The sequence below is a fragment of the Tenrec ecaudatus genome, chromosome 2 (assembly GCF_050624435.1).
Source record: "Tenrec ecaudatus isolate mTenEca1 chromosome 2, mTenEca1.hap1, whole genome shotgun sequence".
In the NCBI taxonomy this organism is placed as follows: Eukaryota; Metazoa; Chordata; class Mammalia; order Afrosoricida; family Tenrecidae; genus Tenrec; species Tenrec ecaudatus.
The window spans coordinates 41,151,711-41,171,407 of NC_134531.1; the positions used below are offsets into that span (position 1 = coordinate 41,151,711).

The 19,697-nt window shown below is 43.9% G+C and overlaps 1 pseudogene; it reads left to right on the plus strand.

The window, feature by feature from the left end:
• The window catches only part of LOC142439959 (alpha- and gamma-adaptin-binding protein p34 pseudogene), a 34,182-nt pseudogene extending 14,988 nt beyond the window's left edge, over positions 1-19,194 (plus strand).
• The last annotated feature ends 503 nt before the right edge of the window (positions 19,195-19,697 follow it).

Here is a 19,697-nt window from a genome sequence, read left to right on the forward strand (position 1 = left end):
ACACAAAGGATTTCACAAGAATAGACCACATGCTGGGATGTCCAGCCTGAGTAAATTCAAACACATAGATATTATCCAGACATCTTTCTCAGATCACCATGCAATAAAGCTGGAGATTAATAAGAGGGTTTCCAGAAATGCAAAGGCAACCAATTGGAGAATGAACAACGATCTCCTGCGGCACGAATGGGCACAGGTCCAGATCAGAGAGGATATTAGGAAGGTTCTAGAAACTAATGGGAAAGAGAGTACAATGTATCCAAACTTATAGGACACTGCGAAGGCAGTTATCAGAGGGCGCTTGATATCATCAAATGCATATATGAAAAAAGAAGAGAGGTGTATGTTAACACAAAACCTCCAACAACTAGAACACAGTCAGCAGAACATCCCCTCCAATAGCAAGAGAAAAGAAATAATAAAAATTAGGGCAGAGTTAAATGAGTGGGAAGACAGAGAACAATGCAAAAGATAAGTGCAGCTAAAAGCTGGTTTTACAAAAGAATTAACAAAATTGACAGTCTTCTGGCAAAGATTACCAAGGATAGAAAGGAGCAAACATCAATAGCCAGGATGAGAGATGAATCAGGGGCAATAACAACAGACCCCAATGAGATAAAAAGGATAATCACAAAGTACTATGAAGGTCTGCATTCTAATGAATTCAGAAACATGGAAGACATGGATAAATATTTGGAAAAATGGTCTCTCCTTAGATTATCTCAGACAGAGATCAAGTACCTCAACAAACCCATAGCAAAAGAAGAAATAGAGAGGGTCATCAAAAACCTACCAACAAAAAAAGCCCCAGGGTCAGATGGTTTCACAGTAGAATTCTACCAAGCATTCAGGGAAGAGTTGACACCGATTTTCCTCAAAGTATTCCATAACATAGAAGAGGACGACAAACTCCCAAACTCATTTTACGAAGCCAGCATTACTTTGAAATAGGGCAAAGACCCCACAGATATAGATAATTGCAGACCAATATCGCTAATGAACATAGATGCAATAATCCTTAACAAAATATTGGCCAATAGAATACCAAAAGTGTATAAAACATATCATCCACTACGACCAGGTAGGATTCATCCCAGGGATGCAGGGATGGCTTAACATCCAAAAATCCATCACTATTATACACCACATCGAGAAGAAAAAGGATTAAAAAAACCCTATCATAATATCCATAGATGCAGAAAAAGCATATGACAACATCCAACACCCATTCCTAATCAAAACACTCATGAAGATAGGATTGAAAGGTAATTTCCTCAGTCTTATACAAGCTGTCTATGAAAGACCAACGGCCAACATCATAGTCAATGGAGAAAAGACAAAAACAATCCCACTGAAAAAAGGGTACAAGACAAGGATGCCCCCTGTCCCCACTTATATTCAATGTCGTTTGGGAGGTTCTGGCTAACAACATAAGACAGTGGAAGGACATCAAAGGGATCCAAATGGGAGAGGAAGAGGTGAAACTCTCGCTATTTGCAGATGACACGATCCTGTACATTCAAAACCCCCAAAGCTCCACAGTGATAGAGGAATGTGGAAGAGCATCAGGAGACAAGATCAGTAAACAGAAGCTGGTAGGTTCTCTATACACATCGGACAGGACCATGGAAGAAGGGATTAAGAAGGAAGTACCATTCACAGTAGCTAAGAACAAACTGAAATACCTAGGAATATATTTAACAAAAATTACTAAAGACCTATACAAGGAACACTATAAGACCCTACTACAGGAACCAAAAATGGAAGAACATCCCCTGCTCGTGGATTGGAAGGCTTAACATAGTAAAGACGCCAGTCCTACCTAAAGCACTTTACAAGTTCAATGCTATCCCAATTCAAATACCATCAACCTTCTTTAAAGAATTGGATAAACTGTCCACCAATTTCATATGGAGAGTGTAGAAACCCAGAATTAGCATAGAACTCCTCAAGAAGAAAGACACTTGGAGGACTAGCCTTACCCAATTTTAATGCCTATTACACAGCTACAGTGGTCAAAACAGAGTGGTACTGGCACAATGACAGACAGAGCAGTGGAAAAGAATAGAAAGCCCAAGAATAAAACCATCAGCATATAGACAACTGATCTTTGACAAGGTTCCCAAAACTATAAAGTGGGAGGCGGATGCCCTCTTTAACAAGTGGGGCTGCAAACAATGGATAGCCACATGTAGAAAGATGAAACAAAATGTTTACCTCACCCCGTGCACAAGAATAAACTCAAGGTGGATCACAGACCTAGAAGTTAAACTCCAAACCATCAAGAAGGTAATTGGGACATAACCTCAGAGCACTGGCCCAGGGAACTCATAGGCTCACTGCAGTACACACACAGGCGAACTGGAAATTGACAAATGGGATTTAATATGAATAAAGCACCTGTGCACCTCGAAAGACTTCACCAAGAGGGTGATAATACAACCCACAAACTGGGAGAGGATTTTTAGTAATGACACATCGGACAAGGGCTCATTACTAAAATCTACAACACCATCATGACCTGCAAAAAGAGGAAAACAGTTAACCCCCTAAGGAAGTGGGCAAATGAACTGAAAAGAACTTTCACTAGGGAGGGGACCCATATGGCCAATAAGCATATGAGAAAGTGTTCCAGGTCATTAGCCATAAGAGAAATGCAAATCAAAACCATGAGATACCACCTAACACCCCTGACGCTAGCCCAGATCAGCAAATCAGAGAGCAACAAGTGTTGGAGGGGCTGTGGTGAAGTAGGAACCCTCCTCCACTGCTGGTGGTCATGTAGATTTGTAAAGCCACTGTGGAAAGAATCTGGTGATACTTAAAGAAAATGGAAATTGATCTACCTTATGACCCAGCCATCCCTCTACTGGGCATATACCCGGTGGAAGTAACAAATAAAACATGACCAGCCATCTGTGCACCAATGTTTCTTGAGGCACAATTCACAACCACAAAAACTTGGAAACAACCTAAGTTTCCATCGATAGATCAGTGGATTAGTAAACTCTGGCACATACACCCAATAGAGTACTATGCAGCACTGAAATGAGTGGATGATCACATGAAACACATCATTTTGTGGGAAGAGCTTGAAGGAATCATGTTAAGCAAGGTAAGCCAAACTCAAAAGGACAGGTATAACATGAGTCCCCTGAGGTAAGCACAATCAGCATGCCAGGAATAGAAGACTAAACACCTATCTTGCAATGAACGGGTGGAAGCATAGACAGTTGGAGGGAGGGCAGGCCACACCTAGGGAGGTACATGAGAGCCCAACATAAATAAGAGGAAGGGAGGCAGGTGGAGGGAGAAGCGGGGTGGGGAGAAACTGAGTTAATGGCACTGGGGGGAACAGAGCACTAACCCACCCAGGGGGAGAGTATTGGTTGTGTTCCCACAGAACTGGAACATGCATATGAACCCCACCATGACACGCCAAACCAGGAGGGCAACACGTGGAGGAATCCACAAAGAGACTGGACCACATGCCGGTCCCAATCAGAATTAGTCCAACCCCCACCATCGAAAGGAGTACCACTGAAAATCAAAATAGATCGTCTCGTGGGGGAAAGGAACTGACCTACCACACCACACCCAGAAGGAAGCTGAAGCGAAGGAAGAACGGAGCGGAGCACACCTAGGCCCACCAAGCTCAGAGGATGATAGCCCGGCGCAAAGGGCCCAATGTACAGAGAGGACCATATAGCCAGCCCCACGGCAAGATGTAACATCCTGCACTGACCTATGGCCCTACACGGGCCACCACTGGAGACACAATGTGGGATATGTGACTGAACTGCCCCCACCACACTGAGGCAAAACACTGGGGGCGTGAAATGGAGTGGTGGGGGAAGCAGAGCAAGGAAGTCCTGAGGGAGTATTAAGGATGGACTTTCAGGCCAGGACGTGGCACCCCATCAGATTCATCTGGAAAACACTCCTACAGGTCAAAAAACAGACCTTAAACTACTAACAGGCTTTTTTTCTTTTCTGTCTTTTTGTTTTTTTCCTGTTCTTTTAAATTTTGTATGTCAGTGGCTTTTTTGTATGTTAGCTTGTTGGTGTTGCTGCCATCATCGCCATGTTCTTATGTGCCACTTTGGTGCTGCCACAGCCATCCCCAATTTTATGCACATATTACTATACCTGCAAGTCCACCTAGATAAGATTGGCTGGACAAACAATATGAGAAGAAAATAACGGGACCAATGGTCCCAGAGGGACATGAGAATGTGGGAGGGAGGGGAAGGAAGAAGGTGTTGGCCAATCCAGGCACAAGGGAACAATGAGTGGTTCAAAACCAGTGCCAGGGAGGGGATGGGAGGACTGGTAGGGAGTGACCAAGGGCAAGGTAACAGGAATTACTGAAACCAAAATGAAGGCTGAGCATGGTAGTGGGACAGGAGGAAAGCGTAAGGAAATAGAGGAAAGGAGTAGGAGGCAAAGAGGGCATACATAGAAACCTAAATACAGTCATGTACATATGTAAATAGTTTTATGATTATGGGGGAAATATACCTATGTGCATATATTTATAGGTTTAGTAGTAGGGTAGCAGGTGGACATTGGGCCTCCTCATGCACATTCCCTCAATACAAGAGCACCTTGCTCAGCTAAACGGTCATTTCATAATACCCACCTTCCCGAAATGATCGTTGAAGACAGACGTGTGCATAAGCAAATGTGGTGAAGATAGTAGATGGTGCCCGGCTATCAAAAGATATAGTGCCTGGGGTCTTAAAGGCTTGAAGGCAAACAAGCGGCCATTTAGCTCAGAAGCAACAAAGCCCACAGAAAAGAAGCACACAAGCCTATGTGAACATGAGGTGTTGAAGGGATCAGGGAGCAAGACACCAAAGAACAAAATCCGTCATTGTGTGATCACCTTCCCCATATAAACGTTGAAGATGAATGTGTATATAAGTAAGTGTGGTGAAGAAGGCTGATGGCGCCTGGCTATCAAGAGATATAGCATCTGGCTTGAAAGTAAATAAGTGGCCATCTAGCCAAGAAGCAACAAAGCCCACATGGAAGCAGCACACCAACATGTGTGGTCATGAAGGGCCGAGGGTACCAGGTTTCAAGCACCAAAGGTGGGGGGGGGAGGGGAAATCATATCGTGAATGAGGGGAGTGCATGATGGGGACTGAATGCCCATCTGTAGACAACTGGACATTCCTTGCAGAGGGGTAGTGGGGAGGAGATGAGTCACTCAGGGTTCAGTGTAGCAATAATGAAACTCACAACCTTCCTCTAGTTCTTAAACACTTCCTCCCCCCCAACTATCATGATCCCAATTCTATCTTGCAAACCTGGTTAGACCAGAGGATGCACAGCGGTACAGATGGGATCTGGAAACACAGGGAATCTAGGACAGATGAACCCCACAGGACCAGCGGTGAGAGTGGTGATACTGGGAGGGAAGGAGGGATAGAAAGGGGGAACTGATCATGGGAATCTACATATAACCTCCTCTCTGGGAGATGGGCAACAGAAAAGTGTGTGAAGGGAGACGCTGGGCAGTGTATTATAAGATAAAATAATAAATTATAAGTGTTCATGAGGGAGGGGGGAGAGGGGAAGGAGGGGGAGGGAAATAAAGGAAAATGAGCTGATTCCAGGAACCCACGCGGAAGGCAAATTTTGAGAATGATGAGGGCAACGAATGTATAAGTGTGTTTTACACAGTTGATGTATGTATGGATTGTGATAACAGTTGTATAAGCCCCAATAAAATGATTTTTAAAAAGGTCTGAAGTTGAAATACTTGCAAATCAATTTGTGGGCTGCTTCCTAGGCCCCTCACTTTAGGGATATTGTTCGATTCAGGGTAGCAGGATGCCGGGCACTAGTTGAATCTCTATAGTGGAGGCATTAGGAGTCTGCTGGTTGTTGGTGGGTGGTGGGGGGGGGGAGGCAAATGAGAAGGTAATCTGATCTGAGAAGATAAAGAATGTTGATGACAAGATTGAATATTCTGGTAGAGTCAGGGATGAGCTTTCCACTCGTGTGCCAAAGGCAGATGCACACGCATTTATTTATTTATTTATTGTCAAAGAAAATCTCTGCTTACTGCTTATTGACGATACCTTGTCCGTCAGAGGAACTGGGCAGTCAGGCATGTAAACACAGGACGAGGTTCGTGTTTGGCTGCCCTGGAAGGCAGCTGCCAGTAAGATTGCAGCAAGGTTGGCCCTACCCCTTTTCATTGCACTCTGGACCTTCTTTTTCTTTTTAAACTTTTTCCCTCTCACTCCTTAAGCGACGCAGTGGCTGCAACAATGGGCTCAAGCACAGGAACCACGGTGAGGCTGGCAGAGGACCAGCTAGCAGGGCTTCAGTTGACGGCACCTAACACCAACAACCACAACAATGTATGGGTGGTAAGACAGCTCAACAAGTTGTCCGAATTTTGGCAATGCTTCCCTTTGTTTACCTAGGATTTTTCTAATACCCAAAGCAATCTTTTGTTAGAATTCCAACCTCGTCCGGAAGCAGTACTAACACATCAGGTGCAGGCTCCCAGGTTGTGTGTCACTTCCAGTCCATGCCTTTTCTCTGGTTTTGTTTCAAACCAGGTGCCTTTCCTCTGGAGTCAGCAAGGTATTTGGTATTCAATAGAGGCTATGAATCAGGCATGGTCGAAGAATGAAAATCAGAAGTAATCGGGAGTGTGAGTCTTTCAATTGTGTAAATCTGAAGTGGTAAATGGGATACAAACTTGAACCTGCCTTTCACTGCTTGTTTGGGGGAAATGCTCCGTGACTCCCTGCCCATGGCCCTGGTGACAGCTGCACTCCTGACTTGCTGAATCAAGTTCCTGACATGAGTCCCTACTATTGATATTGAAGGGAAGGATGGGGTGGGATGTGGGGCGGGGAGAATGGTCCTCTTGTCAGCCTACTCGCTGTATGTGCTGGAACTGGATGTGGGCCCTGGAAGGGTGAAGGATACGGATGAAGCAATGAAGGCAGTCCTAGGGAATCCCACGGATCGTTCCCACTGCTCAGGACTGGAACTGAAGGCTTCATTTTACTTTAGTTTGGAATGAAGACTTTATGCTGGTAGAGTCTTGTCATTGCACAAAGACATAAAAACCTCTACATTTTAGAGTTTTACATTGTTTTGTATAATATAAATGTAATTGCAAGATGGTATTATAATCTAATGATATATTGGGAGGGGGGTAGCATTCTCGATCCCCAGGGTGGGACTGGGGCCAGGCTGTGCCATATCAGAAAGTACTTTTCCTTTGCTCCGTTTTATCACAGTCAAACTTACTCCCGTTTTAAAAAATACGTTCTAAAGGCGAGCGGTCAGGAATGCTCTAAGTGTGCCCCTGATTAAACCTTAAAAACAGCCACAACAGCCACACAAATAAGAATGAGCTGTGAGATCCAAATGATGAGTCAAAGCAAAACCCAAACCACAGAGCTGAAAACAGACTGGCCGAACAGCTCAGCAGCTATTGTCTGTCCTTAGAGTCTGTCCCAATACTGGGGTCAGTTTTAAAGCCTCACACCGATTCCATGGACTGCTGTTTCAGCTGGACTATAGACACCCACATACCAGAAAAACATCATGGTTCTTGTCCCACCTTCTGGAGGCTGCTGTTGGATCTGAATGGGGTCAGTTGGTCAGAAATGGGTAAGATCCCTGTGGACAATGCCCCAAGGTGCATTGTTCACCCCAATTAGGCCTCACGCAGGCTTTCCCCTGGATACTGATTGCTCTTGTTTGACTCCTGAGAAATATGACCGTAATCCTTCAGTTCTCACTTGGTGAGGCTTACAAACGGCTGAAGGCCAAAAGGAAGAAGTGTTATTTGGTTGGTCAACCAAAATCAGACTTGCATTGCCAAGACACTCCCTGCACAATTTGTGAAATGGGTAGGGGAACCAGTAAAAGAAACTGACTTTATTATAAGATTTAACTTGAATCTTCTTTAATTTGCTTTATATTAAAGTAAATTGTCGACATGGTGGGGAATTCCAAATACCAAGTATTCTTACCTGGTGTTATGAAGCAGAAGCACTTACAGACCAAATTAAGATATTGAAATTCATAGGTAGTTGAATCAATTGAAAAACACATAAAATCAATCAAAAAAACATAAAAACACCCAACGCAACATGTCAATTGGCTTTTTGGCTGCTGCTTCCATGAGCATTGATTCTGGGTACAGGCAAGATAAACCCCCCGATAGCTTCCACCTTTGTCACGGTGTTAGTGAGGGTCCCACTGGGAGGGCTTTGGCTTCCTTCACATTGAGCTCCGTTTGTGAAATGCACAGCATATTCTTTCTAACCTCCTCGTAATACTTCACTTTGTCTTCTTGATCTACCACTTGGAATTTTCTGTTCCTCTCTTTTTAAATCATCTCACCCCCCCCCACTTCTCTATATTCAAAAACAAGTCTCAAGACATCTGACATCACTTAGGATGATGACTTAATTATACAATTTAAAGACTAGTTTTTAAACTAATCTTAAAATCCAGTTCATTAAAATAGCTAACAAGTCTAGCCCCTAGGGCCTACTATGTAATATTTAAAATTTTGGTTTTGTATGTACTCTGGAAAATCCAATGCAATTGATACTACATGCTTTATCATTTTATTATTTCCTTTGAAAGACAAAAATATAATTAAAAAGTATATTAGGTTACTTAAACACATATCACAGCCATTTACCCCTTGTTTACAACTGAAATTAGTTTCAAAAGAGGTTTTATTATAGGAAGGTAGATACATTTCATTGATGAAAAAGATTAAGTGGAAATGTTTTCAGAAATATTTTGCCTAAAGTAATCATTATGGGAGCCAATGCGACATGAAACTTCCAGCAGAGGGCAGCATTCTACTGGGAATTAGAAGTAACAAAATGACTGTTTTTGAATTGTGCCTTTATGTGCCAGACCCTGATAAAACCACTGGGAAAGAAAATAACTATTTAAAATGGAAACGTTAAACTCTGATAAAATGATGAAACAAATTCCTTTGAGGCCAAGTATTCTGATTTTGTGACTGCTTAGTTTATATTTTTATATAATATGAGGAGGTACTCCCCCCAAACCAGAATTGCACTGGGTGGATTTTTAGTAGTAGTAATAGTGGTAGTAGTAGTGGTTGTGGTAGTGGTAGTGGTAGTGGTAGGTAGTGGTAGGGGTAGGTAGTGGAAATGGTAGGTAGTGGTAGTGGTAGGTAGTGATAGGTAGTGGTAGTGGTAAGTAGTGGTAGGTAGTGGTAGTGGTAGGTAGTAGAAGTGGTAGGTAGTGGTAGTGGTGGCAGTGGCGGTGGCAGTAGTAGTAGTAGTAGTAGTGGTGGTGGTGGTGGTGAGGGGTGGGTGGTGGTGGTGGTGGTGGTAGTAGTATGCACTTTTCCCACTAGGCAAGCACCCAGCACCTTGCCCTATATTAGTGCACCCAGTGGCATTGCCTGGGAAGGATCTCTCTGGTCACAATGAATTTTTTTGGCAAAAGCCGTTTCACTTGAGCTTCTGTGTGTGTGCGTGTGTGTGTGCGTGTGCGAGCGCCAGTAGCGTGTGCTTGTGAAATTTTGTTTCCTGCTCAGGTGAAAACCCTACAGAAACTGTTGTGATGTTGAACACAGCTAATAAGGACAGCACTATCGGAATAACTCAAGTGTAGAAGTGGTTTTCTCATTTCAAGAAAGGTGAAATGTCGATTATGACAAACCTCATCCTGGACCTCCATCATCTTCCCAGATAACAATGTCACCTCATACTGCATTTGGAGTTCATTCCACCAGGTCAGACTGTTAATCAAGCTTTCTATTTAGAGGTTCTGAAAATAGATTGAGTAACAGTGTGTGACAAAAAAGGCCTAATCTTTGGCAGATGGGAGACTGATTTTGCTACCACGAAAATGCACCTGCGCACACAGCCATCTCAGTGCTTCTGTTGTGGGCAGAAAGCAGCATGCCTCTCTTGCCCCACACACCTTGCTCACCTGATCTTGTTCCATGTGACTTCTTTTTGTTTCTGTGATTGTGGAGGGACTGGAAAGGACAGTGATTTGATGATATAGAAGAAAAAAAACAAGGGAGGTGCTGTCAGTCCTCCAAATAGATGAGTTTAAAAAGTGTTTCCTAGAATGGAATTGCAGATTTGACAAATGTACTAAGTGTCATGGAGAATACTTTGAAGGTGATAAGATAATTTTGTAAAAAAATGTGAATACATAGCTTTGAAAAATAAATATTGGTTTTGTTGGGGTTCTCCTCATATGATAGAATTTTCCAAGATCAACAACTTGATCATAGAAAGTGCCTTTTTCCAACAAAACAAAAGGTGACTCTTCATGTGGACTTCTCCAGATGGAATTTGCGTGCATTTGGGTGAAGAGACAATGATGAAGTACAACATCAGCTACTAAAACCAGACCATGGGCTGACTATGCAACAGATCATCAATTGCTCATATGTAAATTCAGGTTGAGGTTGGAAGAAATTAACATACATCATCAGGAGCCAAAATATGACCTTCAGCATATCTGACCTGGATTTTGAGAATATCTCAAGAACACCTTTGATGCGTTAAACACTAATGACAGATGAGCTGTGGGATAACATCAAAAATATCATACATGAAGAAAACAATAGGTCATTTACAAGCCAGGAAAGAAAGGATGGACTGCAGTGAATGGCTGAAGTAAGGCCAATGGAAGAAATGATGGGGTTAAAGAACTGAACAGAGACTTTCAAGGGGCAGCTTGAGAATAAAAATTGATATCATAATGAAATGTGAAAAAACTTGTTGTTGTTAAGTGCCATCAAATCAGCTCTGACCCATAGTGACCGTGTGCACAACAGAGCGAAACACTGCGTGGTCCTGCATCACCCTCATAATCATGCTTGTGTTCGCGCCGATTGATGCAGCCACTGGGTCAATGCATCTCATCAAGGACCTCCTCTGCTTTTGCTGTCCCATCCTCTTTACCACATATGATGTGCTTCTCCAGGTCCTAGTCTCTTCTGACAATATGTCCAAGGTATGCAAGATGAAGTCTTGCCATCCTTGCATCTAAAGAGCACTCTGGCTTTACTTCCTCCAAGACAGATGAGGTTATCCTTTTAGGAGTCCATGATACTTTCAATATTTTTCTCTAGCAACGCGATTCAAATGCATATACCTCTATTCTTTTAATGTCTTCCTTATTCAATGTCCAACTTTCACATGCAAAGACCTAGAGTTAGAAAACCAAACAGGAAGAACATGCTCATTGTACCTGAAATGAAAAGACCTCAAGAAAAATTTCAAGCCTCTAGATAACAATATTGAAAGATTCAATAAGAAAAATATTGAATGATGTAGAAAGTATTAAAAGAAGATGGAAAGAATCTAGAGAGTCACTGTACTAAAAAGAGCTGGTTGACATTCACCATTTCAGGAGTGTGTTCGACAGGGTTCTCTAGAGAGATAACACCAGATTGCTGATAATTATATATATATATAAAGATATATATATATATATAAAGATATATATATATAAAGATAGATATATAACACAAGAAATGAACTGTCAAATTATATACAGATAGATAGATATATAATACAAGAAATGAACAGTTAAATTATAAAGCAGTACAAATGGCTCAGTGCAACTCACTCCCGTGAGAGAGTTGTGAGACACTGGCAGTCCCTCAAGTCTTGAGGGCTGCCAGGTAGTCCTCTGTAGAAAGATTTAGGCTATCCTGGAACAGGCAGCAACCAGCAGGGCAAGTCACCAACAGCCAGTCCCCAACTCCAGAGATGTATATTCAAATTCTCTGGAGAGGCAGGTATTAAAGGGGCCTCAAATTACAGTGACATAGTTGATAAGTTAGGTGTCCCACAGGTAGTGTAGCTTGCAAATTGAGGCACAGAACAAGCAAGGCAGCCGCACACTGGTCCGATGATCAAAGAGCGAGAGACAAGAAAGGCGAGGCTCGCCAAGCCATTTATCTTTTTGCCCTTCAATTAATCCCACATGTGTTTATCAGCCAGGCTGGCACAATAAACTTTCTCAATCCACCCCTTGCCAACCTGGCTCCTGTACACAATTCTTTAGCCATATATACTTACATAATTCCCGGACATTGATGAAATCACACATACTTATCATCAATCATCTATCATACATATAAATGAAACCAGACTGAGTCCAATTGTATCTTATATATCATACCTGAACAGAGGAAAGATATGCAATAAGCATATAAAAAGAAAATACATTCACAATTACAAACCTCATTTTTGCAATTGATCACGTGCTTGTAATTGATAGGTAGAACTACCTTCCTCTACTACCCATTCTGTATGACCTTTGCCCTCAGCAAGCACCTCAGCTGGCTGTGGCTTTTGGCCTGGCGGGGTGACCCAGACCTTCATTCCTGAGGGGTCTGGGTCATTATAAGTCTTGTTAGGTTTGAGTTGCTGTAACTTACCATTTACTTTAATCACAGGGCATGGTAACACTAAGAGTCGGCCTATGGGATCTCCTGGATTCCAGACATATTCTTCTTTACCTAAATTATGTAACACTAGTCCAATTTTTTCTTGGTAATCAGGATCAATCACACCACTTAGTACAGTGACATCCTTCCTGACCTGTTGATCCAAAGGCATGAGAAGCCCAAAGTGGCCAGGGGGCATTCTCAGCTGCCAGTTCAGTGGAATCCGTGCTGTGTTTCCAGGTGGGAGAGTTCCTTCCTTCAGAACAAGGACCTCTAGGCCTGAGGAACACAGGGTTGCTGGCACAGGAAACAAAAATGCTGCAAGGGGATCACTAGGAGTAATAGTGAGTGGTGCCACTCCAGCTTCCACCCCTTGGTTCCTGGACCCATGAATTCTGGCTATTGGAGACAGAGCACCATATATTGGCCGCTGGTTTAGAGCGTATACAGCTTCCTGGAGAACATTGCCCCAGCCCCGCAAGTTGTTTCCACATAGTTGGCACTGTAATTGTGTCTTTAGGAGCCCATTCCATTGTTCTATCAAGCCGGCAGCTTCAGGATGATGAGGAACATGATACGACCAGTGGATTCCTTGGGAATGGGCCCGTTGCCACACTGTATTTGCTGTAAAGTGAGTTCCTTGATCTGAAGCAATGCTATGTGGGATGCCATGCCGTGGATGAGGCATTCTGTAAGTCCACGAATAGTAGTTTTGGCAGAATCATCACGTTCAGGGAAGGCAAATCCATATCCAGAGTAGGTGTCTATTCCAGTAAGAACAAAATGCTGTCCCCTCCATGATGGAAGTGGTCCTATGTAGTCAACCTGCCACCAAGTTGCTGGTTTATCTCCCCGAGGAATGCTCCTGTATCTTGGACTTAATGTTGGTTTCTGATGCTGGCAAATGGGGCACTCAGCAGTGGCAGTGGCCAAGTCAGCCTTGGTGAGTGGAAGACCATGTTGCTGTGCCCATGCATAACCTCCATCCCTGCCACCATGTCCACTTTGTTCATGTGCCCATTGGGTGATAGCAGGAGTGGCAGAGGGTGATAACAGTCTCCACAGTGCGTGCCATCTTATCCACTTGATTATTAAAGTCCTCTTCAGAGGTAACCCTTTGGTGAGTTTTTATGTGAGATACAATAACCTTTACTTTCTTTGCCCATTCAGAGAGGTCTATCCACATACCTCTTCCCCACACCTCCTTGTCACCAATTTTCCAATCATGGTCCTTCCAATTCCCTGACCATCCAACCAAACCATTAGCCACAGCCCATGAATCAGTTTGCAGCCTTACATCTGGCCATTTTTCCTTATATGCAAACTAAATGGCCAGGTGCACTGCTCGAAGTTCTGCCCATTGGGAAGATTTCCCTTCACCACTGTCCTTTAGGGAGATCCCAGAAAGGGGCTGTAGTGCTGCTGCTGTCCACTTACGAGTGGCACCTGCATATCGTGCAGAGCCATCCGTAAACCAAGCATGACTGTTTTGGTCTTCAGTTAAAGTATGGTAAGGAACTCCCCAGGAGGCCATAGGTGCAGACTGGGAGAAAGAAGGCAATGTGACAGGAGTGGAGACTGTGGGAATTTGGGCCACTTCTTCATGCAGCTTACTTGTCCCTTCAGGTCCTGATTTGGCCTGATCTCGTATATACCACTTCCATTTAACAATGGAGTATTGCTGCGCACATACAACTATGTGATTCTGTGGGTCAGACAATACCCAGTTCATGATAGGTAATTCAGGCCTCATGGTGACTTGGTGGCCCATGTTGAGACGTTCAGTCTCCACCAAGGCCCAGTAACAGGCCAACAGCTGTTTTTCAAAGGGGAAGTAGTTGTCTGCAGAGGATGGCAGGACTTTACTCCAAAATCCCAATGGTCTATGCTGTGCTTTACCAATAGGGGTCTGCCAAAGACTCCACACTGCATCTTTATCTATAACTGACACCTTTAGCACCATTGGGTCAGCTGGATCATATGGTCCCAGTGGCAAAGCAGCTTGCACAGGAGCCTGAACCTGTTGAAGAAGAGCCTTTTCTTGTTCTGGGCCCCCTCAAAATTGGAGGCTTTTCGTGTCACTTGATAAATAGGTCGAAGTAGGATACCCAAGTGAGGGATATGTTGCCTCCAAAATCCGAAGAGACCCACTAGGCATTGTGCCTCTTTTTTAGTCGTTGGGGGCACCAAATGCAATAGCTTGTCCTTCACTTTAGTAGGAATATCTTGACATGCCCCACGCCATTGGACCCCTAGAAATTTTACTGAGGTGGAGGGTACCTGAATCTTTGTTGGGTTAATTTCACAACCTCTTGTACACAGCTATTGTATCAATGAATTGAGTCTTTGATACATCCTTCTTTGTGGGTCCAATCAGCATAATGTCATCAAAATAATGGACCAGTATGACATTTTTTAGAATAGACAGGTGGTCAAGGTCCCTTCAGACTAAATTATGGCACAGGGCAGAAGAGTTGATATACCTCTGGGGGAGAGTTGTGAAAGTATATTGTTGCCCCTGCCAGGTGAAGGCAAACTGCTTCTGGTGGTCCTTCGAGACTGGTATTGAGGAGAAGGCATTAGCCAGACCAATAGCTGCATACTATGTACCAGGAGAAGTATTAATTTGCTCAAACAATGAAATCACATCTAGAACGGCAGCTGCAATTGGAGTCACCACCTGGTTAAGTTTATGATAATCCATTGTCATTCTCCAGGACCCATCTGTCTTCTTTACAGGCCAAATAGGTGAGTTAAATGGGGATGTGGTAGGAATCATCACCCCTGCATCTTTCAAGTCTTTGATGGTGGCATTGATCTCTGCAATCCCTCCAGGAATGTGGTACTGCTTTTGGTTTATTATTTTCCTAGATAATGGCAGTTCTAATGGTGTCCACTTGGCTTTTCCTGTCCTGATAGCCCTTATTCTACATTTCAGGGATTCAATATGGGGGTTCTGCCAGTTACTACGTATGTCTATTCCAGTGATGCATTCTGGAACTGGGGAAATAACCACAGGACAGGCCCGGGGGCCCACTGGACCCACAGTGAGACATACCTGAGCTAAAACTCCATTGATAACTTGAGCTCCATAAGCCCCCACTCTGACGGTGGACCTTTGAACCACTTTGGTTCTCCTGGAATTAGTGTCAGTTCTGAGCCAATGTCCAGTAATCCCCGAAAAGTTTGATTATTTCCTGTCCCCCAATGAACAGTCACTCTTGTGAAAGGCCGCAGGTCCCTTTGGAGAAGGCTAGAAGAAATACAAGCAGTACAGATCTTTGGTGATGTAGCAGGGTCCTCCTTCCAAGGGACCCGGCCTCCCCCTCATTCAAGGGGTTGTGGGTCTGTAAACGGGCTCAGGTCTGGGAATTGATTGAGGGATTGTGACTGTCTATTCTGCTGTTCACCTGATCTACCATTCCGTCACCTGTACAGATCACGTAAATATTTAGTAGTTTTCCCATCTATTTCATTCCTAGGGACACTGTGGCTAAGTAGCCAATGCCATAATTTCACACGAGACAGGTTGCTTTGATTACTATTGAAACCTTGTTGTCTATTATAACCACACCCACCCTGTCTCTGTTGATTCAGTGCTGACACTTACCTTCTACCATCACGGGGATCAATCAGCCCCATTGTGGGCAAATGTCGGAGTTCACTTAGGACAGTGCTTACTGTTAATTCTGGTGCACATAGAATAGCAATTACAGGAGTCTTAAGAGATACTGGGGCCCACTTCACAAACTTGTTCCTTATGGTTGTGGTAAAGGGTATGTCCTCAGGACACCCCCTTTTGGGGTCTATGGGAATATCCTGAGAGATCCATTCCAACATACCAATTTCTCTAAGCTTTTGGATGCCTTCCTCTGCAGTGTACCAAGGTAGGTCAGGTACTTCAAGTTGGTCTAATCTAGGCCATCTGGCAGTCCATGCTTCATTGAACCAACCAAATAAAGAATTAGATCCTCGTTTAGCCTCTCTCGAAGAGACATTGAAAGAAGAGTCTGTGCTTAGGAGTCCCATATCCAGAAACTCAGATCGGTCTAATATTACATTTCTTGCACCAGTATTCCACACCCTTAGTAACCATTCCCAGGGATATTCCCCAGGCTTCTGCTTGTACGCATTTGAAAACTCGAGCAGACCTTTATGAGTATAGGGTGCTTCTTCTTGGGTATCACCTCCTCACCTTTAGGAGCTTTCTGAGACTTAATTTTAGTGACAGGTCTAGTGGAAATTATGGGTGGTGAGGGTGTTTCCTGGGCGCTCTCAGCAATATCTTGTAAGGCATCTCCATCCGGCAATGTTAATGATGCAGCCTCACTTGGCATATTAACTTGAATAGTTTGGCTGATCTGCTCAGGTGTGGATTGTGAATAATACTTTCATCTGGGAGGGGTAGATTGACTGGGGTGGGTCAATTGTTTCTAAGGGCCCCATATCCTTCTCTTCTGGATCATCAGCCCATCTGTTCCCATCTCATGTTTCAGGGTCCCAACTTTTCCCAATCAATGTCCTTACTTTGGTTTCAGACACTGCTCTAGATCTGCAATTCAACTGCCGTTGTAATTCAGCCACTCATATAATGAGACTCTGGACCTGGTTCTCAGCAATGTCAGCCCTTTTATTAGAGGAGAGAAGTCTCTCTTTTATAGCACAGATGGAAGTTTTCAAATCTGTTAGTCTGCACCTTAGGTGCACTTTTGAGGCTCTGAGATCATCCCTTTCTTTAATCACACTTTCCATTGTAAGAAGGACCGGTCAACCAGCTTCCCTATATTTTTCATCCTTACAAAACTCCTGGAAAATATCAAACATATGATCACTCAGAGCCTCTCCTTTAACTAGCACCTCATTTATCGGTGGTGCTACTTTAGGTATTATCTTTGCTATTTCACACCATGGATTGGAAGAGTAGCAGGCTTATCCATGCTTTGGGGTGTTGAAGTAGCATCACTAGTGTTAAGACTAATCGGGCTGGAGGGCTAATTTAAGAAACCCATATTTATGATTTTATTTCTCTAGAAGCACTCCTGGTACCAAAATGTATTAGACAGGGTTCTCTAGAGAGATAAGACCAGATTGCTGATAATATATATATATATATATATATACATATATATATATATGTATATATATATATATATATACTGTTAAATTATATACAGATAGATAGATAATAAAAAATGCACAGTTAAATTATAAAGCAGTACAAATGGCTCAGTGCAAGTCACTCCCGTGAGAGAGTTGTGAGACACTGGCAGTCCCTCAAGTCTTGAGGGCTGCCAGGTAGTCCTCTGTAGAGAGATTTAGGCTATCCTGGCACAGGCAGCAACCAGCAAGGCAGGTCACCAACCGTCAGCCATGTCGCCAACAATCAGTCCCCAACTCCAGAGATGTACATTCCAATTCTCTGGAAAGGCAGGTCTTAAAGGGACCTCAAATTACAGTGACACAGTCCACGGATTAGGTGTCCCACAGGTAGTGTAGCTTGCAAATGGAGGCACAGAACAAGCAAGGTAGTTGCATACTGGTCTGATGGTCAAAGAGCGAGAGACAAGAAAAGCGAGGCTCGCCAAGCCATTTATCTCTCCGCTCTTCAATTAATCCCACATGTGTTTATAGGCCAGGCTGGCACAATAAATGAACTATCTCAAGGAGGAAGTATATGAACAAGCATCAATGGTGCCTAAAACAGAAGTTCAAGATGCACTGAATATGAGTTCCCTGTGTGTTGATTACCAGCTGTTCCTCCGCCTTCACCAGGGACCGCCTGGTTCAAGATATCCTTAGCAGCGAGGAGCTGATTGCAGAAGTGAGATTTTACCCCTGGATCATTGATAATAAATGCTACTTGGCAGATATCATCCTTTGCGTTGTGCCAAACAAATGTCTCGTCACAGCTGAGATCACAGCGTCTGTCCAGGCATTTGTGGTTTACTTTGACAGCACACAAAAATCAGGTCTTGACAGTGTTTCCTCATGGCTTCCACTGACAGAAGCATGGCTCCCTGACATGATGATCCCAGGCTCTGTGAGTGTCTGAAAATGATGTAAACTGACAAAAAGCTCAAGAATGGTGCATCAACCATGGCTTTGAACGGGTAGAACCTAGTCCAGAAGAGGTGTCCGAGGAAGAGGAGGATTTCCAAGAGTCAACAGGAATACAGCGAGTTGTGCAAGCCTTAAATGCAAATCTCTGATCCATTGTTGCAATGAAGAAGTCCTGTCCACTCGTATTATTAAAGAAATGAGAGCCATTACATAATTTACCCAGCTTGCCTGGGAAATCATTGGCAGTGCCAGATAGGAACCAAGGCTTTAGCCGTCTCAGTTCATTGGCTGGAGCAAACCATCCCAGTGGGGCAGCAGAGAACTTTCACGCTGAGCCACAGCCCCTTTGCTGGTCGAAGATAGACGTGAACCCCTCCTGGCTCACCGGGGTGCTGCGTCCAACACAGCAGAAGCCCAGGTCGATAGCATTGTGGATCCCATGTTAGGTCTGGATAGTCAAGACTTAGCCAGTCTCACTACTGGAAGAGGAGATTTGGAGAATTTCGGAAGGCTGTTCTCAAAGTTAAAAGAAATGAAAGATAAGGCTGCAATGCTTCCCCACGAGCAAAGCAAGTTGCAGGCAGAAAAGGAGGCAAAGCATTCTGGATGGGGACAGAGATGAAATGGAAGGCCTCTCGCCTGATGAAGCAAACCCAATGATTTGTTCTGGAGCTTGACTAGCCAAGATGCTATCACTCCCTTCACCCGAGTGAAGGGGTCGTTTCCTCCTCAACCCCATTCTAGTTTGCTAAAGTCCCCCTCATGCTGGCCACCCGCCAGCATTGTTTATCGGGCCCCTTAGTGCTCATTTTCAGTAGGTGTTGAAGAAGAAATGTTTCTCCCACAGCGTGTTGCCAGGGAGAGAGGTGTACGCTGACAACAAGGAGTGAGAGTTTGACTGGTGGTGGGCTTTTTGTATTGAAACGAGGCTCACAGGTGTGTGCTGTCTCCCCAGTTACACCCAGTCACCAAGTGAGACCAAGTCGACCTTTGAAGTCGCGTTTCCGAATTCACACCCGGGATTGTGGGTCTGGAGTGCCTGTCATGTCTCCAGAGTGTCTTGGAAACGGCTTCAAGGGGCACCTGGCTCTGACCTGTAAGGTTTTTGATGGGAAGGAGGCAGTTGCCGGTTTGATCTGGGTGTGGATGTGTGTTGTAGGAGAGGCAGGGATTCCTGAAT